Genomic DNA, 15,087 nt, shown 5'->3' on the forward strand with positions numbered 1-15,087 from the left:
TTTGAGAGTCACAAAGATGTTGATTGTAATAAAAACAATGATTATCGTCACAAGTAGGCTTACATTAACACTGCAATGAAGTTACTGTGAAAAACAACTATTCGCCACAATCCGGCGCCTGTTCGGGTACAGAGCGGGAGAATTGAGAATGTCCAAATTACCTATCAGCATGCCTTTGGGGACTTGTGGGAGCAACCGGAGGAAAGCCACGCAGACACGTGGAGAATGTGCAGAGTCCACAGAGCCGGGAATGGGACCTGGGATCGTGGAGCTGTGAAGCAACTGCAGGGCAGCACGGTAGCAGAAGTGGATAGCACCGTGGCTTCACAGCACCAGGGTGCCAGATTCGATTCGCCGCTGGGGGTCACTGTCTGTGCGGAGTCTGCGTGGGTTTCCTCCAGGTGCTGCGGTGTCCTCCCACAGTGCAAAGAAGTGCAGGTTATGTGGACTGGCCATGCTAAACTGCCCTCATTGTCGAAAAAAGTTTAGGAGAGGTTAATGGGATAGGATAGAAGTGAGGGCTGAAGTGGGTCGGTGCAGACTGGATGGGCTGAACGGCCTCATTCTGAACTGCATGTTCTATGCTAACCACTGTGTTACCATGCTACCCTGTTGGCTCTTGGAGAGGTTTTTCGGGCGATGCTTCCAAAAGGTTGCTCGATCTGAAAAGGATCAATCTATTTTGGTTTCGTAAGGAGAGCGCGATCGCAGTCCCCCACTACCACAAATTTTGCAGTCGAGTATCCCGCATTTGGGGACATCGCAGGCGTCAGCACACCCGAAGTATAATGGGCTAGCCTCGTCCTGGGCGAACCACCTTTTTGATCATGGTTTCACCCCTGCCAGGTAAGTATGCTTAAAAACAGTACACCCTCCCAGTCCACACCACACATCACATCTTTCACTCACACTTATTGCATTTACACGGCCAAACTGTCACTTTACTTACAATTATCTCTACCGAATTAGACTAGTTCTGTTGTATGATTTTGACAAATTGTCGAATATACCTCTCTATAAGAAACACATTGCCTAAAACGTCCGCTATGCTATTTGCATATTGGCCTGAAAAGGAAGTGAACCGCCCCTTATCTACCTATCAGTCAAACGATGGACCGTTTTCCGGAATGAAGACTATCTCTCTCAAAACTTTGTCTGTCCATCTTTATTCAGCAAGGAAACAATTAACTTTTCTGACACGGAAATAGAAAGATTGATGAGGAGGTTTTTGGAGTCACGAAGATATTGGTTGTTGTCTCTAGGAGAGGTTTTTTAGCGTCATGAGCAGTTTATTGAGAGGCATGTTTGCAGGTTTATTTGGGGGCGGGGTCAGGTTAATCTTCATGGGGACATGCTCCCCACCCCCATCCCCACGCACGCACCCCATCCCACATGCATCACCACACACTCGCGCACTATATTGTTTAAAAATAAATTTAGAGTACCCAATTCATTTTATTTTCCAATTTATTGGCAATTTGATGTGGCCAATCCACCTAGCCTGTACATCTTTGGGTTGTGAGGATGAGACCCACGCAAACACTGAGGGAAATGTGCAAACTCCTCATGGACAATGACCCGGGGCCTGGATCGAACTCTGGTCTTCGACGCCGTGAGGGAACAGTGCTAAGCACTGCGCCACCATGCCGCCCCTAAACAGACACACTACCCCGACCCTCCTGCACCCATCTTTTTTCTTTTAAATTTAGAGCACCCAATCATTTTGTTATTTTTTTAAATTAAGGGGCAATTTAGCATGGCCAATCCACCTAACCTGCACATCTTTGGGTTGTGGGGGTGAAACCCACGCAGACACGGCGAGAATGTGCAAACTCCACACGGACAGTGACCCTGGGCCAGGATTCAAACCCGGGTCCTCAGCGCCGTTGTCCCAGTGCTAACCACTGCACCATGTGCCACTTTCGCACACACCCATCTGACACGCACAGACCCAGCACACCAGCCCCCCACGAAAAACACACACACACTCATTCTTGAGACTCACAATCACCCAACACACACACCCGACACTGAGTTAACATTTCTGCAACGGGGATAGAAAGAAATTGATGAGGAGGATTGGAGAGTCACAAAGATGTTGATTGTAATAAAAACAATGATTATCGTCACAAGTAGGCTTACATTAACACTGCAATGAAGTTACTGTGAAAAACAACTAGTCGCCACAATCCGGCGCCTGTTCGGGTACAGAGCGGGAGAATTGAGAATGTCCAAATTACCTATCAGCATGCCTTTGGGGACTTGTGGGAGCAACCGGAGGAAAGCCACGCAGACACGTGGAGAATGTGCAGAGTCCACAGAGCCGGGAATGGGACCTGGGATCGTGGAGCTGTGAAGCAACTGCAGGGCAGCACGGTAGCAGAAGTGGATAGCACCGTGGCTTCACAGCACCAGGGTGCCAGATTCGATTCGCCGCTTGGTCACTGTCTGTGCGGAGTCTGCGTGGGTTTCCTCCAGGTGCTGCGGTGTCCTCCCACAGTGCAAAGAAGTGCAGGTTATGTGGACTGGCCATGCTAAACTGCCCTCATTGTCGAAAAAAGTTTAGGAGAGGTTAATGGGATCGGATAGAAGTGAGGGCTGAAGTGGGTCGGTGCAGACTGGATTGGCTGAACGGCCTCATTCTGAACTGCATGTTCTAGGCTAACCACTGTGTTACCATGCTACCCTGTTGTTGGCTCCTGGAGAGGTTTTTAGGGCGATGCTTCCAACAGGTTGCTCGATCTGAAAAGGATCAATCCATTTTTGTTTCGTAAATCAGGGGAGAGCGCGAACGCAGTCGCCCACTACCACAAATTTTGCAGTCGAGTATCCCGCATTTGGGGACATCGCAGGCGTCAGCACACCCGAAGTGCAATGGGCTAGCCTCGTCCTGGGCGAACCACCTTGTTGATCGTGGTTTCATCCCTGCCAGGTAAGTATGCTTTAAAAACAGTACACCCTCCCAGTCCACACCACACATCACATCTTTCACTCACACTTACTGCATTTACACGGCCAAACTGTCACTTTACTTACAATTATCTCTACCGAATTAAACTAGTTCTGTTGTATGATTTTGACAAATTGTCGAATATACCTCTCTATAAGAAACACATTGCCTAAAACGTCCGCTATGCTATTTGCATATTGGCCTTAAAAGGAAGTGAACCGCCCCTTATCTACCTGTCAGTCAAACGATGGACCGTTTTCCGGAATGAAGACTATCTCTCTCAAAACTTTGTCTGTCCATCTTTGTTCAGCAAGGAAACAATTAACTTTTCTGACACGGAAATAGAAAGATTGATGAGGAGGTTTTTGGAGTCACGAAGATATTGGTTGTTGTCTCTAGGAGAGGTTTTTTAGCGTCATGAGCAGTTTATTGAGAGGCATGTTTGCAGGTTTATTTGGGGGCGGGGTCAGGTTAATCTTCATGGGGACATGCTCCCCATCCCCATCCCCACGCACGCACCCCATCCCACATGCATCACCACACACTCACACACTATATTGTTTAAAAATAAATTTAGAGTACCCAATTCATTTTATGTTCCAATTTATTGGCAATTTGATGTGGCCAATCCACCTAGCCTGTACATCTTTGGGTTGTGAGGGTGAGACCCACGCAAACACTGAGGGAAATGTGCAAACTCCTCATGGACAATGACCCGGGGCCTGGATCGAACTCTGGTCTTCGACGCCGTGAGGGAACAGTGCTAAACACTGCGCCACCATGCCGCCCCTAAACAGACACACTACCCCGACCCTCCTGCACCCATCTTTTTTCTTTTAAATTTAGAGCACCCAATCATTTTGTTATTTTTTTAAATTAAGGGGCAATTTAGCATGGCCAATCCACCTAACCTGCACATCTTTGGGTTGTGGGGGTGAAACCCACGCAGACACGGCGAGAATGTGCAAACTCCACACGGACAGTGACCCTGGGCCAGGATTCAAATCCGGGTCCTCAGCGCCGTTGTCCCAGTGCTAACCACTGCACCATGTGCCACTTTCGCACACACCCATCTGACACGCACAGACCCAGCACACCAGCCCCCCACGAAAAACACACACACACTCATTCTTGATACTCACAATCACCCAACACACACACCCAACACTGAGTTAACATTTCTGCAACGGGGATAGAAAGAAATTGATGAGGAGGATTTGAGAGTCACAAAGATGTTGATTGTAATAAAAACAATGATTATCGTCACAAGGAGGCTTACATTAACACTGCAATGAAGTTACTGTGAAAAACAACTAGTCGCCACAATCCGGCGCCTGTTCGGGTACAGAGCGGGAGAATTAAGAATGTCCAAATTACCTATCAGCATGCCTTTGGGGACTTGTGGGAGCAACCGGAGGAAAGCCACGCAGACACGTGGAGAATGTGCAGAGTCCACAGAGCCGGGAATGGGACCTGGGATCGTGGAGCTGTGAAGCAACTGCAGGGCAGCACGGTAGCAGAAGTGGATAGCACCGTGGCTTCACAGCACCAGGGTGCCAGATTCGATTCGCCGCTTGGTCACTGTCTGTGCGGAGTCTGCGTGGGTTTCCTCCAGGTGCTGCGGTGTACGTCCACAGTGCAAAGAAGTGCAGGTTATGTGGACTGGCCATGGTAAACTGCCCTCATTGTCGAAAACAGTTTAGGAGAGGTTAATGGGTTAATGGGATAGGATAGAAGTGAGGGCTGAAGTGGGTCGGTGCAGACTGGATGGGCTGAACGGCCTCATTCTGAACTGCATGTTCTATGCTAACCACTGTGTTGCCATGCTACCCTGTTGTTGGCTCCTGGGGAGGTTTTTAGGGCAATGCTTCCAACAGGTTGCTCGATCTGAAAAGGATCAATCTATTTTTGTTTCGTAAATCAGGGGAGAGCGCGAACGCAGTCCCCCACTACCACAAATTTTGCAGTCGAGTATCCCGCATTTGGGGACATCGCAGGCGTCAGCACACCCGCAGTGCAATGGGCTAGCCTCGTCCTGGGCGAACCACCTTTTTTGATCATGGTTTCACCCCTGCCAGGTAAGTATGCTTAAAAACAGTACACCCTCCCAGTCCACACCACACATCACATCTTTCACTCACACTTACTGCATTTACACGGCCAAACTGTCACTTTACTTACAATTATCTCTACCGAATTAGACTAGTTCTGTTGTATGATTTTGACAAATTGTCGAATATACCTCTCTATAAGAAACACATTGCCTAAAACGTCCGTTATGCTATTTGCATATTGGCCTTAAAAGGAAGTGAACCGCCCCTTATCTACCTGTCAGTCAAACATATAGAACATAGAACAATACAGCGCAGTACAGGCCCTTCGGCCCACGATGTTGCACCGAAACAAAAGCCATCCAACCTACACTATGCCATTATCATCCATATGTTTATCCAATAAACTTTTAAATGCCCTCAATGTTGGCGAGTTCACTACTGTAGCAGGTAGGGCATTCCACGGCCTCACTACTCTTTGCGTAAAGAACCTACCTTTGACCTCTGTCCTATATCTATTACCCCTCAGTTTAAAGTTATGTCCCCTCGTGCCAGCCATATCCATCCGCGGGAGAAGGCTCTCACTGTCCACCCTATCCAACCCCCTGATCATTTTGTATGCCTCTATTAAGTCTCCTCTTAACCTTCTTCTCTCCAACGAAAACAACCTCAAGTCCGTCAGCCTTTCCTCATAAGATTTTCCCTCCATACCAGGCAACATCCTGGTAAATCTCCTCTGCACCCGCTCCAAAGCCTCCACGTCCTTCCTATAATGCGGTGACCAGAACTGTACGCAATACTCCAAATGCGGCCGGACCAGAGTTCTGTACAGCTGCAACATGACCTCTCGACTCCGGAACTCAATCCCTCTACCAATAAAGGCCAACACTCCATAGGCCTTCTTCACAACCCTATCAACCTGGGTGGCAACTTTCAGGGATCTATGTACATGGACACCTAGATCCCTCTGCTCAGCCACACTTTCAAGAACTTTACCATTAGCCAAATATTCCGCATTCCTGTTATTCCTTCCAAAGTGAATCACCTCACACTTCTCTACATTAAACTCCATTTGCCACCTCTCAGCCCAGCTCTGCAGCTTATCTATATCCCTCTGTAACCTGTTACATCCTTCCACACTATCGACAACACCACCGACTTTAGTATCATCTGCAAATTTACTCACCCACCCTTCTGTGCCTTCCTCTAGGTCATTGATAAAAATGACAAACAGCAACGGCCCCAGAACAGATCCTTGTGGTACTCCACTTGTGACTGTACTCCATTCTGAACATTTCCCATCAACCACCACCCTCTGTCTTCTTTCAGCTAGCCAATTTCTGATCCACATCTCTAAATCACCCTCAATCCCCAGCCTCCGTATTTTTTGCAATAGCCTACCGTGGGGAACCTTATCAAACGCTTTGCTGAAATCCATATACACCACATCAACTGCTCTACCCTCGTCTACCTGTTCAGTCACCTTCTCAAAGAACTCAATAAGGTTTGTGAGGCATGACCTACCCTTCACAAAGCCATGCTGACTATCCCTGATCATATCATTCCTATCTAGATGATTATAAATCTTGTCCCTTATAATCCCCTCCAAGACTTTACCCACTACAGACGTGAGGCTCACCGGTCTATAGTTGCCGGGGTTGTCTCTGCTCCCCTTTTTGAACAAAGGGACCACATTTGCTGTCCTCCAGTCCTCTGGCACTATTCCTGTAGCCAATGATGACATAAAAATCAAAGCCAAAGGTCCAGCAATCTCTTCCCTGGCCTCCCAGAGAATCCTAGGATAAATCCCATCAGGTCCCGGGGACTTATCTATTTTCAGCCTGTCCAGAATTGCCAACACCTCTTCCCTACGTACCTCAATGCCATCTATTCTATTAGCCTGGGACTCAGCATTCTCCTCCACAACATTATCTTTTTCCTGAGTGAATACTGACGAAAAATATTCATTTAGTATCTCGCCTATCTCTTCAGACTCCACACACAATTTCCCATCCCTGTCCTTGACTGGTCCTACTCTTTCCCTAGTCATTCGCTTATTCCTGACATACCTATAGAAAGCTTTTGGGTTTTCCTTGATCCTTCCTGCCAAATACTTCTCATGTCCCCTCCTTGCTCGTCTTAGCTCTCTCTTTAGATCCTTCCTCGCTACCTTGTAACTATCCATCGCCCCAACCGAAACTTCACACTTCATCTTCACATAGGCCTCCTTCTTCCTCTTAACAAGAGATTCCACTTCCCTGGTAAACCACGGTTCCCTCGCTCGACGCCTTCCTCCCTGTCTGACCGGTACATACTTATCAAGAACACGCAGTAGCTGATCCTTGAACAAGCCCCACTTATCCAGTGTGCCCAAGACTTGCAGCCTACTTCTCCACCTTATCCCCCCCCCCCAAGTCACGTCTAATGGCATCATAATTGCCCTTCCCCCAGCTATAACTCTTGCCCTGCGGTGTATACTTATCCCTTTCCATCATTAACGTAAACGTCACCGAATTGTGGTCACTGTCCCCAAAGTGCTCTCCTACCTCCAAATCCAACACCTGGCCTGGTTCATTACCCAAAACCAAATCCAACGTGGCCTCGCCTCTTGTTGGCCTGTCAACATATTGTTTCAGGAAACCCTCCTGCACACACTGTACAAAAAACGACCCATCTATTGTACTCGAACTATATCTTTTCCATTCAATATTTGGAAAGTTAAAGTCTCCCATAATAACTACCCTGTTACTTTCGCTCATATCCAGAATCATCTTCGCCATCCTTTCCTCTACATCCCTAGAACTATTAGGAGGCCTATAAAAAACTCCCAACAGGGTGACCTCTCCTTTCCTGTTTCTAACTTCAGCCAATACTACCTCGGAAGAAGAGTCCCCATCTAGCATCCTCTCCGCCACCGTAATACTGCTCTTGACTAGCAGCGCCACACCTCCCCCTCTTTTGCCTCCTTCTCTGAGCTTACTAAAACACCTAAACCCCGGAACCTGCAACATCCATTCCTGTCCCTGCTCTATCCATGTCTCCGAAATGGCCACAACATCGAAGTCCCAGGTACCAACCCACGCTGCCAGTTCCCCTACCTTGTTTCGTATACTCCTGGCATTGAAGTAGACACACTTCAAACCACCTACCTGAACGCTGGCCCCCTCCTGCGACGTCAAATCTGTGCTCCTGACCTCTATACTCTCATTCTCCCTTACCCTAAAACTACAATCCAGGTTCCCATGCCCCTGCTGCATTAGTTTAAACCCCCCCCAAAGAGCACTAACAAATCTCCCCCCCCCAGGATATTTGTGCCCCTCAGGTTCAGATGTAGACCATCCTGTCTGTAGAGGTCCCACCTTCCCCAGAAAGAGCCCCAGTTATCCAAAAATCTGAAACCCTCCCGCCTGCACCATCCCTGTAGCCACGTGTTTAAATGCTCTCTCTCCCTATTCCTCATCTCACTATCACGTGGCACGGGCAACAACCCAGAGATAACAACTCTGTTTGTTTTAGTTCTGAGCTTCCATCCTAGCTCCCTGAAAGCCTGCCTGACATCCTTGTCCCCTTTCCTACCTATGTCGTTGGTGCCAATGTGGACCACGACTTGGGGCTGCTCCCCCTCCCCCCTAAGGACCCGGAAAACACGATCCGAGACATCACGTACCCTTGCACCTGGGAGGCAACATACCAAACGTGAGTCTCTCACGCTCCCACAAAATCTCCTATCTGTGCCCCTGACTATAGAGTCCCCAATTACTAATGCTCTGCTCCTCTCCCCCCTTCCCTTCTGAGCAACAGGGACAGACTCCGTGCCAGAGGCCCGTACCCCATGGCTTACCCCTGGTAAGTCGTCCCCCCCACAAGTATCCAAAGCGGTATACTTGTTTCTCAGGGGAACGACCGCAGGGGATCCCTGCACTGACTGTTTTTTCCCAGTCCCTCTTACAGTTACCCACCTATCTCCAATCTTTGGTGTAACTAATTCCCTGAAGCTGCTATCTATGACCCCTTCTGCCTCCCGAATGATCCGAAGTTCTTCCAACTCCAGCTCCAGTTCCCTAACTCGGTCTTGGAGGAGCTGGAGATGGCAGCACTTCCTGCAGGTAAAATCAGCAGGGACACTAACTGCATCCCTCACCTCAAACATCCTGCAGGAGGAACATTGTACTCCCTTCCCTGCCATTCCTCTAACTTTCTACCAAGATCTGGCTAACAACTAAATTAAATTTTTATAAAAAATAATAATAATATAATAAAAATATGGTACTTACCTCAGACCAATGGGTTTTATTATTAGGTTAGAGGAGGAGGGCGGGTGGGAGACACTACACGTGTAGTGTCTCGGGTTTCCTCTCCACCTGAATTTATTGGTGATGGTCTTCCCAGACGTCCGCGGGTCGACTTCCTGATCCCGCCTAAAAAAACTAATTTAAAGAAAAGAGAAAAAGTCTCAGCTCCTGCTGAAACTGACTCACCACTCACCAGCTGCTCTCACGCCGCCGAAATCGACTGGCCTGCCCCTGCAAAGAGAAGTGCTTTTAAAGGTTGACTTACCTCCCAGCACCCTCCTTCCGCAATGCTCCCGCTGAAACTGACTAACCAGCTGCTCTCACGCCACCGAAATCGACTGGCCTGCCCCTGCAAAGAGAAGTGCTTTTAAAGGTTGACTTACCTCCCAGCACCCTCCTTCCGCAATGCTCCCGCTGAAACTGACTAACCAGCTGCTCTCACGCCGCCGAAATCGACTGGCCTGCCCCTGCAAAGAGAAGTGCTTTTAAAGGTTGACTTACCTCCCAGCACCCTCCTTCCGCAATGCTCCCGCTGAAACTGACTAACCAGCTGCTCTCACGCCACCGAAATCGACTGGCCTGCCCCTGCAAAGAGAAGTGCTTTTAAAGGTTGACTTACCTCCCAGCACCCTCCTTCCGCAATGCTCCCGCTGAAACTGACTAACCAGCTGCTCTCACGCCGCCGAAATCGACTGGCCTGCCCCTGCAAAGAGAAGTGCTTTTAAAGGTTGACTTACCTCCCAGCACCCTCCTTCCGCAATTCTCCCGCTGAAACTGACTAACCAGCTGCTCTCACGCCACCGAAATCGACTGGCCTGCCCCTGCAAAGAGAAGTGCTTTTAAAGGTTGACTTACCTCCCAGCACCCTCCTTCCGCAATGCTCCCGCTGAAACTGACTAACCAGCTGCTCTCACGCCACCGAAATCGACTGGCCTGCCCCTGCAAAGAGAAGTGCTTTTAAAGGTTGACTTACCTCCCAGCACCCTCCTTCCGCAATGCTCCCGCTGAAACTGACTAACCAGCTGCTCTCACGCCGCCGAAATCGACTGGCCTGCCCCTGCAAAGAGAAGTGCTTTTAAAGGTTGACTTACCTCCCAGCACCCTCCTTCCGCAATGCTCCCGCTGAAACTGACTAACCAGCTGCTCTCACGCCACCGAAATCGACTGGCCTGCCCCTGCAAAGAGAAGTGCTTTTAAAGGTTGACTTACCTCCCAGCACCCTCCTTCCGCAATGCTCCCGCTGAAACTGACTAACCAGCTGCTCTCACGCCACCGAAATCGACTGGCCTGCCCCTGCAAAGAGAAGTGCTTTTAAAGGTTGACTTACCTCCCAGCACCCTCCTTCCGCAATGCTCCCGCTGAAACTGACTAACCAGCTGCTCTTACGCCACCGAAATCGACTGGCCTGCCCCTGCAAAGAGAAGTGCTTTTAAAGGTTGACTTACCTCCCAGCACCCTCCTTCCGCAATGCTCCCGCTGAAACTGACTAACCAGCTGCTCTCACGCCACCGAAATCGACTGGCCTGCCCCTGCAAAGAGAAGTGCTTTTAAAGGTTGACTAACCTCCCAGCACCCTCCTTCCGCAATGCTCCCGCTGAAACTGACGAACCAGCTGCTCTCACGCCGCCGAAATCGACTGGCCTGCCCCTGCAAAGAGAAGTGCTTTTAAAGGTTGACTTACCTCCCAGCACCCTCCTTCCGCAATGCTCCCGCTGAAACTGACTAACCAGCTGCTCTCACGCCACCGAAATCGACTCGGTGGACCGTTTTCCGGAATGAAGACTTTCTCTCTCAAAACTTTGTCCATCTTTGTTCAGCAAGGAAACAATTAACTTTTCTGACACGGAAATAGAAAGATTGATGAGGAGGTTTTTGGAGTCACGAAGATATTGGTTGTTGTCTCGAGGAGAGGTTTTTTAGCGTCATGAGCAGTTTATTGAGAGGCATGTTTGCAGGTTTATTTGGGGGTGGGGTCAGGTTAATCTTCATGGGGACATGCTCCCCACCCCCATCCCCACGCACGCACCCCATCCCACATGCATCACCACACACTCACACACTATATAGTTTAAAAATAAATTTAGAGTACCCAATTCATTTTATGTTCCAATTTATTGGCAATTTGATGTGGCCAATCCACCTAGCCTGTACATCTTTGGGTTGTGAGGGTGAGACCCACGCAAACACTGAGGAAAATGTGCAAACTCCTCATGGACAATGACCTGGGTCCTGAATCGAACTCTAGTCTTCGACGCCGTGAGGGAACAGTGCTAAGCACTGCGCCACCATGCCGCCCCTAAACAGACACACTACCCCGACACTCCTACACCCATCTTTTTTCTTTTAAATTTAGAGCACCCAATCATTTTGTTATTTTTTTAAATTAAGGGGCAATTTAGCATGGCCAATCCACCTAACCTGCACATCTTTGGGTTGTGGGGTGAAACCCACGCAGACACGGCGAGAATGTGCAAACTCCACACGGACAGTGACCCTGGGCCAGGATTCAAACCCGGGTCCTCAGCGCCGTTGTCCCAGTGCTAACCACTGCACCATGTGCCATTTTCGCACACACCCATCTGACACGCACAGACCCAGCACACCAGCCCCCCACGAAAAACACACGCACACTCATACTTGATACTCACAATCACCCCAACGCACACACACACCTCTGACACACACACACCCGACACAGAGTTAACATTTCCTCAACGGGGATAGAAAGAAATTGATGAGGAGGATTTGAGAGTCACATAAATGTTGATTGTAATAATAACAATGATTATCGTCACAAGTAGGCTTACATTAACACTGCAATGAAGTGACTGTGAAAAACAACTAGTCGCCACAATCCGGCGCCTGTCCGGGTACAGAGCGGGAGAATTGAGAATGTCCAAGTTACCTATCAACATGCCTTTGGGGACTTGTGGGAGCAACCGGAGGAAAGCCACGCAGAGAATGTGCAGAGTCCACAGAACCGGGAATGGGACCTGGGAGCTGTGAAGCAACAGCAGGGCAGCAGGGTAGCAGAAGTGGATAGCACGGTGGCTTCACAGCGCCACGGTGCCAGATTCGATTCGCTGCTGGGTCACTGTCTGTGCGGAGTCTGCGTGGGTTTCCTCCAGGTGCTGCAGTGTCCTCCCACAGTGCAAAGAGGTGCAGGTTATGTGGACTGGCTATGCTAAACTGCCCTCATTGTCGAAAAAAGTTTAGGAGAGGTTAATGGGTTAAGGGGATAGGATAGAAGTGAGGGCTGAAGTGAGACGGTGCAGACTGGATGGGCTGAACGGCCTCATTCTGCACTGTATGTTCTGTGCTAACCACTGTGTTACCATGCTCTCCTCTTGTTGGCTCCGGGAGAGGTTTTTAGAGCAATGTTTCCAACATGTTGCTCGACCAGAAAAGGATCAATCTATTTTTGTTTCGTAAATCAGGGGAGAGCGCGAACGCAGTCCCCCACTACCACAAATTTTGCAGTCGAGTATCCCGCATTTGGGGACATCGCAGGCGTCAGCACACCCGAAGTGCAATGGGCTAGCCTCGTCCTGGGCGAACCACCTTGTTGATCATGGTTTCACCCCTGCCAGGTAAGTATGCTTAAAAACAGTACACCCTCCCAGTCCACACCACACATCACATCTTTCACTCACACTTACTGCATTTACACGGCCAAACTGTCACTTTACTTACAATTATCTCTACCGAATTAGACTAGTTCTGTTGTATGATTTTCACAAATTGTCGAATATACCTCTCTATAAGAAACACATTGCCTAAAACGTCCGCTATGCTATTTGCATATTGGCCTCCTGAACCGCCCCTTATCTACCTATCAGTCAAACGATGGACCGTTGTCCGGAATGAAGACTATCTCTCTCAAAACTTTGTCTGTCCATCTTTGTTCAGCAAGGAAACAATTAACTTTTCTGACACGGAAATAGAAAGATTGATGAGGAGGTTTTTGGAGTCACGAAGATATTGGTTGTTGTCTCTAGGAGAGGTTTTTTAGCGTCATGAGCAGTTTCTTGAGAGGCATGTTTGCAGGTTTATTTCGGGGCGGGGTCAGGTTAATCTTCATGGGGACATGCTCCCCACCCCCATCCCCACGCACGCACCCCATCCCACATGCATCACCACACACTCACACACTATATTGTTTAAAAATAAATTTAGAGTACCCAATTCATTTTATGTTCCAATTTATTGGCAATTTGATGTGGCCAATCCACCTAGCCTGTACATCTTTGGGTTGTGAGGGTGAGATCCACGCAAACACAGGGAAATGTGCAAACTCCTCATGGACAATGACCCGGGGCCTGGATCGAACTCTGGTCTTCGACGCCGTGAGGGAACAGTGCTAAGCACTGCGCCACCATGCCGCCCCTAAACAGACACACTACCCCGACCCTCCTGCACCCATCTTTTTTCTTTTAAATTTAGAGCACCCAATCATTTTGTTATTTCTTTAAATTAAGGGGCAATTTAGCATGGCCAATCCACCTAACCTGCACATCTTTGGGTTGTGGGGGTGAAACCCACGCAGGCACGGCGAGAATGTGCAAACTCCACACGGACAGTGACCCTGGGCCAGGATTCAAACCCGGGTCCTCAGCGCCGTTGTCCCAGTGCTAACCACTGCACCATGTGCCACTTGCGCACACACCCATCTGACACGCACAGACCCAGCACACCAGCCCCCCACGAAAAACACACACACACTCATTCTTGATACTCACAATCACCCAACACACACACCCGACACTGAGTTAACATTTCTGCAACGGGGATAGAAAGAAATTGATGAGGAGGATTTGAGAGTCACAAAGATGTTGATTGTAATAAAAACAATGATTATCGTCACAAGTAGGCTTACATTAACACTGCAATGAAGTTACTGTGAAAAACAACTAGTCGCCACAATCCGGCGCCTGTTCGGGTACAGAGCGGGAGAATTGAGAATGTCCAAATTACCTATCAGCATGCCTTTGGGGACTTGTGGGAGCAACCGGAGGAAAGCCACGCAGACACGTGGAGAATGTGCAGAGTCCACAGAGCCGGGAATGGGACCTGGGATCGTGGAGCTGTGAAGCAACTGCAGGGCAGCACGGTAGCAGAAGTGGATAGCACGGTGGCTTCACAGCACCAGGGTGCCAGATTCGATTCGCCGCTGTGTCCCTGTCTGTGCGGAGTCTGCGTGGGTTTCCTCCAGGTGCTGCGGTGTCCTCCCACAGTGCAAAGAAGTGCAGGTTATGTGGACTGGCCATGCTAAACTGCCCTCATTGTCGAAAAAAGTTTAGGAGAGGTTAATGGGATAGGATAGAAGTGAGGGCTGAAGTGGGTCGGTGCAGACTGGATGGGCTGAACGGCCTCATTCTGAACTGCATGTTCTATGCTAACCACTGTGTTACCATGCTACCCTGTTGTTGGCTCCTGGAGAGGTTTTTAGGGCGATGCTTCCAACAGGTTTCTCGATCTGAAAAGGATCAATCTATTTCACTTCCGTAAATCAGGGGAGAGCGCGAACGCAGTCCCCCACTATCACAGACTTTGCAGTCGAGTATCCTGCATTTGGGGACATCGCAGGCGTCAGCACACCCGAAGTGCAATGGGCTAGCCTCGTCCTGGGCGAACCACCTTTTTGATCATGGTTTCACCCCTGCCAGGTAAGTATGCTTAAAAACACTACACCCTCCCAGTCCACACCACACATCACATCTTTCACTCACACTTACTGCATTTACACGGCCAAACTGTCACTTTACTTACAATTATCTCTACCGAATTAGACTAG

At 49.1% G+C, this 15,087-nt stretch overlaps 5 non-coding genes across 5 annotated transcripts; all 5 read right to left on the bottom strand.

Moving 5' to 3' along the window:
• Positions 1–690: 690 nt before the first annotated feature.
• On the bottom strand, positions 691–854 carry LOC140390822 (U1 spliceosomal RNA). Its single transcript, XR_011934879.1, has one exon. It is a non-coding gene; the product is annotated as a U1 spliceosomal RNA (small nuclear RNA).
• A 1,922-nt stretch (positions 855–2,776) lies between these two features.
• Positions 2,777–2,940, bottom strand: LOC140390814 (U1 spliceosomal RNA). Its single transcript, XR_011934871.1, has one exon. It is a non-coding gene; the product is annotated as a U1 spliceosomal RNA (small nuclear RNA).
• A 1,931-nt stretch (positions 2,941–4,871) lies between these two features.
• LOC140390747 (U1 spliceosomal RNA) lies at positions 4,872–5,036 on the bottom strand. The gene has a single exon (XR_011934804.1). It is a non-coding gene; the product is annotated as a U1 spliceosomal RNA (small nuclear RNA).
• Positions 5,037–12,727: 7,691 nt separating this feature from the next.
• Positions 12,728–12,891, bottom strand: LOC140390643 (U1 spliceosomal RNA). Its single transcript, XR_011934702.1, has one exon. It is a non-coding gene; the product is annotated as a U1 spliceosomal RNA (small nuclear RNA).
• A 1,912-nt stretch (positions 12,892–14,803) lies between these two features.
• LOC140390815 (U1 spliceosomal RNA) lies at positions 14,804–14,967 on the bottom strand. Its single transcript, XR_011934872.1, has one exon. It is a non-coding gene; the product is annotated as a U1 spliceosomal RNA (small nuclear RNA).
• Positions 14,968–15,087: the final 120 nt, after the last annotated feature.

The sequence above is a fragment of the Scyliorhinus torazame genome, chromosome 14, assembly GCF_047496885.1.
Source record: "Scyliorhinus torazame isolate Kashiwa2021f chromosome 14, sScyTor2.1, whole genome shotgun sequence".
Lineage (NCBI taxonomy): Eukaryota > Metazoa > Chordata > Chondrichthyes > Carcharhiniformes > Scyliorhinidae > Scyliorhinus > Scyliorhinus torazame.